The sequence below is a fragment of the Meleagris gallopavo genome, chromosome 3 (genome assembly GCF_000146605.3).
Source record: "Meleagris gallopavo isolate NT-WF06-2002-E0010 breed Aviagen turkey brand Nicholas breeding stock chromosome 3, Turkey_5.1, whole genome shotgun sequence".
Lineage (NCBI taxonomy): Eukaryota > Metazoa > Chordata > Aves > Galliformes > Phasianidae > Meleagris > Meleagris gallopavo.
Genome location: NC_015013.2, coordinates 84948683 through 84954372, shown reverse-complemented (window position 1 = coordinate 84954372; position 5690 = coordinate 84948683). Strand labels below are relative to the sequence as shown.

The window sequence follows — 5690 nt, the reverse complement described above, 5'->3', positions numbered from 1 at the left end:
TAAATACTCCTGAACCTTTTCTTTAACTCCTGGGTTGGAAAAATAAGCCAGTAATGTTCACTTAAAAAAAAATTGGCACAGTTAGAGGACAGTTTGGGAGTCTTAAAGCAGAGCTTGGCTTCAGCTCTGTTCCAGACCCCTTAATATTGCCATTAACTGAGGTAGTTTTAATAGGCTTAAAAAAATAAATAAATACAAGAAAGGGATGTTTTAATCAATGCACTATCTTTAATTCAATATTCATCCCAATTGATTTTCTCTTCCAAGTCTCACTTTTGTATGAAACACGGCATTGTGCTAAGGAAGTTGTGGGGAAACTTGTAGGTGTTGGCAGCTGGAGTGAGGGGAAACTGTGGTTTTTAGATTAGAGGAAGGTGTGGGAATCAGCTCTTCAGCTGGCGGTCAGAGCAGCAGAGCTTGTACATGTTTTTGTGTGCATTTTTGTTGCCAGTGCTTTGGAGTTATCACCCAGTGGAGGGGAGCAGGATGCAAAGGCAGCCACTGACCCCTACTCCAGCCCCACCAGGCCCCACAGAGCTGCATCAGGAGGAGGTTTCCTGTGCTGAGCCCCATCCCGAAGCACTGAGCAGGCAGGAGGAACCATGAGAGCTAAGACAAATTCTCTGGAGCAAATTGCTTTGTGGGAGGTGATTTCCAGCCTGACTCCACGACAAGAAAGGCCTTTGGCCTGGCCATACCTTCAGCCAGGTCTTTGGTAATGCGCAAGCGCACTGGGCAGGAAAGTGCCTTGCATAGGCCTCACTTCCTACAACCCAAATTCAAACAAATTCATAACCATGTCGAGATCTGCTTCATTTCCAGGCTGCTGTGAATTTCCAGTACTAACTGATGCCCCCTGTCTGGGCTTTGGTCACTGCCTGAACAGTGATGGCATCATGCCTTACACACATTTCCAAGCTGCTCCACAGTGCTCCCCTGCCCCTAAGTGAAGGCAAAGAATTTCCAGGTGCTATCCCAGCCCCATACCCACATCATCTGCCTGGGGAAAAGAAATCCCCTTTCCTAGCTGGGACATCTCTGTTTACAAGTCTGCCAAGCTCCTAAGAACTGCAGCTCTCGGGTAAGCATATTTCCAGATCTTTTCTGCGGCTGTGCTATATACTCTGCAATTCAGTCTCATGAGATATGCAGGGCTTTCCATGGCAACTACAGAGATAGCTTTCCTCTTAAAGAAACAGTGAACAATAGAAAATGAAAAGTTTAAAAAACAACCAGTTTAAGGACATCAGGAAGCCTGTAAAAACAAACCCCACTCCCAGGAACACAGCTCTGTCCCTGCATGTCACAAACATGTGACAGATGGTTTCTGTGGTCCTAGACAACTGCAGAAAAAGGCAAACTGAAAGCAGGAGGAGCCAAGCAAACATGCTTGTGCCTCTCTTGTCTCCGCACCTCCTTACCTCGTTGAGCTGAGACCATCCCGGTCCCTTGGCAGCATCCTGGGCTCTGCTTTTAAGTACTATTTACACACATTCCACCAAAACCACAGTTTGTTTGTGCTCCACTATAATTGCCCAAATACCAAAACAGATTGGCATCTTCATCACAAACCCAAGCAAATCTCCATCTCTTCTCTCCTTCTTTCACTATTAGTAATCTCCATTTCTCTCTATTGCCTTCAGAGCTCACTCTGTGTGTGAAGCTCAGCAACCTTATCTCAGTCGCATCATTAGTTTTCATTGCAATCTCAGAATCATTTATAAAGGTCTGTGTAGCACTTTGCACCTCTGCTTTTTTAATTAGAGATCCTTTGGGAAGGTGTCTCTACTTTGGTGTTTGGTGATCAAGGGTGAGAGCAATAACTCCTGAATGATTCTTCTCCCTGGTGTATAAACTAGATATCATTACAGCTGCAATGGAGAAAAGAAGTGCTGACAAATCAGAGGGAAATTCAGAAAAGGACAACAACAAAAAGTGACCAAAAATGACTAATTTAAGATTACTGAAAGCTCTAAATATTCTCGCCCAGAAAGAATGTAGAAAGGGTTTGAGGAGTTTTCTAAGTCCACAAAGGTCTAAGGAGGGCAAAAAGGAGGAAAGTATTCAGAGTGCAGCTTGAAAAGCAAGCAGACGTTAGAGTGTGATATTAAGAAACAAAACCCTAAGAGAAACTTTCCTCCTACTAATTTCTAGCAGCTTGAAGAGTTGTCACTATGGCAGGCAACAGAAAAGTCCATAGTGATGCATTTCCTTATTACCAGTTTAAGGGTGTGATTTTGAGATGCTGTCTCTTGCTAATCAGAAGAGAATCACAGCAGAGCCTTCTAGGATGGCACGTCTTCAACCTCTCTAGTATGAAGTACCCTTCTATTTGTAAAATACAACACAAATTTGCTGAATGATGTGAATTACCACTCACACGCTACTGGAGCAGAGTACCTCCTCTTTCATATGACACCGTGCTGTGCTGCAACTCATGCCTACTTCCTCCGGGGAAGCTCCAGAATGAGACTCCCATGCCTGAAGTAATTTATCCTCACCAGTGAGAGGTGAGGCTTCACCTGGCTGGCTTCTGAGAACATTCTGCCCAAGTCCCAGCTCTCCATACCTACCTTAGGTGGTATGAAGAGCTTGAGTATCTAAAACAAGATCTGCCACAGCTACATTCCTCCTTAAGGTAGCTGCTCTGAATGCACAATAACAGTCACCCATATCCATAGATGCAGAGGATATGGACCTAAAGTAGTCTGGACTGTACACCTTGAAATGAAATCTCAAGCTCTTCAGGATGCACTCTCACCAGAATGAGACCCCAGATTTCCAAATCTGGGGCAAATAATTACCCTCACTGCATGTTTTATCTTCTAATATGGATGTTCTCATTTCAGGAGGTAATCAGATAATCATTTTTTTTACTCCAGTCAGTGGATGCAGTTGCAGGATGAAGCAAGTTGTACCGTTTATTCCACATCACATTAAAACTGGGATCAGGAGCTGCAGCAGAGCCCTGGCATCCCAGCTGCCAAATACAAGCTGTAACCACAAAACTATCCTTCCTTCCTCCCAGCTCCTCTATGCAGTTTCAATGAGGGAGGGAAAAAAGCAGTCAGTGCTTCTAAACGGAAAATGAACTCAATAGCAAAAGAAATTTTGTTTCCAAGTTTTAAACTGTGAAAGGACAAGACAAGGAAGAAGGTAAATCTACAAAAAAGAGATAATCTGGAGTGTTCTGCTATCTGAAATATCTTAGAATCTTTATAAGACAAGTGTTTTCCAGCTAGAATAGTTGTTCATTCTTACAAAATATCTGTAGGGAGAACCACAATAAATTGTTGCATCTGCTTTGAAGTCCACAAAGCTTATGCAAGCTGGGCAGGCTGAGTAGCAGCTCTGGAAAAGATTCTCTTCGTTTGAATATTAAGAGGACTAATAAAAGAACGAGGATATGGCAACTTCTGGAGGTTTTTCTTTAGTTGCCAAGGGACAATTTGGAAGCTAGCATGGTTTTAAATAGCATTCTTCACTCTAGTCCGTTAGGCATACTTACAGAACAAGTTACTACTTCCAGTAGCACCGCTCTGCAATGAATGTGAGCTCTGAGAGGAATATCTGCACTTCTGCAGTAATTCCACGTTTCTCAAAATTCTGACAATAACGTCCTGCCTTCTGCTCCAGCAAATAGCAATTCTCCATAAGGCTGGAGATCTGGATGCTTGGTACAGGCATCCATGTGGTTGTTTGGCCTCCGTGTACACCAACAGGCTGAATACCATTTATCCAAGGACAGATACACCAAATCCTGCCTCTCTACTGTGGTTGCCTGGGTTAGCTACCCACAGTGCTTTCGTCATTTCACCTTCTGTCTCCTGTGTAACTGGACCCTATGTAATCATCTGCATGGGTTTTATACAGCCAAGGGGTCCAGCAGCACTAAAATGCTGCTATATCCAGTGATGAATGTATAAATTCTGCCATGGCTGTGGCTCCCTGCAAAATGTCCCTAGTGCCTGAAAGCACTGAAAGCACAGAAAGCGGAATTTTGCTATATTTGCTTCTCACTGCCCTGCAGTGTCTAATGAGAACCACAACAAAGATTAATTTTCATTTTTCCCCACAGTCCTTGGGACTATGTGATCTTTTTCTGCAGAAGTCTATATGTGTGTTCATAGAGTGAGAGGACATAAAAAGTCTTTTATCCTTGAGGGACATGATCTGTGGTCTACTTACATGTTCCCCTTTCTCCAGCCACCCTGAGCTCCTATTTGCACTGATACGTCAGTAGGGCCTCAGATGGTGCCACTCCACTTCTCCCTTGTCAGAGCATTATTTAAAAAAATCTCTTTGCCAGTTTTCTCTCTGCACGTGCTATGAACCAGGCTGTGCACATTCATCATCATTTCCAAGATGCAGGGGAGTTGGTTATGGAACAGATCAGAATCACTCTTTGTTTTCTCACCACCTTTATAGCAGAAGTCTGGGAGAAAAGAGGAAATAGTTCTGAGATCTGAGGTTCCTCTTTATGTTTCTGTAGGAATTTCCTATATAATGAGTGTGCATTTTCCAAGGAAATGAGTTATTCACTCAACACTTCCGCTGGGAAAATCCTATGGAGAAATAAGACGGGAAGGGAGCACTTGTATCTACTCATGCACAGAAAGCTTGTATTAATGAAATGTCACAGCCTATTGCTGAAATACATGTGGAAATAAAATTACATCACTTTTATACTGTATGCTGAATGATTATATTCCTTAGAGGACCACTACAGAGAAAATGAACCCAGACTTCTCTGAGGTGTGCAGCAAAAGGACAAGAGATGCCTTGATGCAACATTGAAGCTGGCCCTGCTTTGTGAGACTTCTGGAGGTCTCTGCCAACTCCATCACCAAAAGTCAAAATAAATCAGCTGTCTCTGCATAAGAGCATCAGCTCTTAAAAAATGCCCTGATGTGTCAGACCTGCCATCTGTCTCCTCCATCATTGATGATAAGAGATGCTATTTAGGGAGAACACACAAGCCAGATACTATCTGTAGATTTTTCCCCTAATACTTCCCCAACCTCTGCATTCATTGGAATAGAAATGTTTAACACATATCTGTGCCTGTCCCCTCTGGTTGCTATTCATGGACTGTTTCACTGTCTACCATAGCAGCTACACCAGAAGTTCACTATGCCCTATGTAAAGCAATTTTTCTTCTGTATGTTTTTAAAAGTTCCTACACTGATTTCAGTGACTACCCAGTAGTTCCAGTATTATGGGATGCAGTCATTATCAGTTCTGCAGTCACACTGCTTACCACCTCTCTGCATTTGTAAATCCTGATCTGATTCCCCCTCAGACTTCTGTTTAGATAGAAAAGTCCCAGTGCCTCCTCATAATGCAGGTTCTCCAGCTTATATTGGTTGCCTGCCTCAGTAGTTTCCCTAACTCTTTGAAGCCTTCAGTAGAAACTGTGATCACAAACAAGACTCAGGGGTAGGAGCACCAAAACATAATAGCAAAATGACTCTTTGCCATGTTTGTAATATCCTTCTTGATGATGCCCAACATTTTATTGACTTTCTCAGTTTCAGAGAGCTGTCACTGATGGATCCAAGAACTGGATCTGTACACTGTAACACTGCACTTATTTTTTGTTACAAAAATACAAAGATACCTAAGAGAAAAAAAAGTCATGTTAGTACACAGTGTGAAATCAAGACGTCACAGAACTACCCAACTCATTT

At 42.8% G+C, this 5690-nt stretch overlaps 1 long non-coding RNA gene across 1 annotated transcript in view; it reads left to right on the top strand.

Moving 5' to 3' along the window:
• LOC109366898 overlaps positions 1–4903 on the top strand; it is a 6314-nt gene extending 1411 nt beyond the window's left edge. The window contains exons 2-3 of the long non-coding RNA XR_002113588.1: positions 823–1081; positions 4717–4903. This is a non-coding gene — a long non-coding RNA (uncharacterized LOC109366898). The remainder of the gene's footprint in view (positions 1–822; positions 1082–4716) is intronic.
• Positions 4904–5690: the final 787 nt, after the last annotated feature.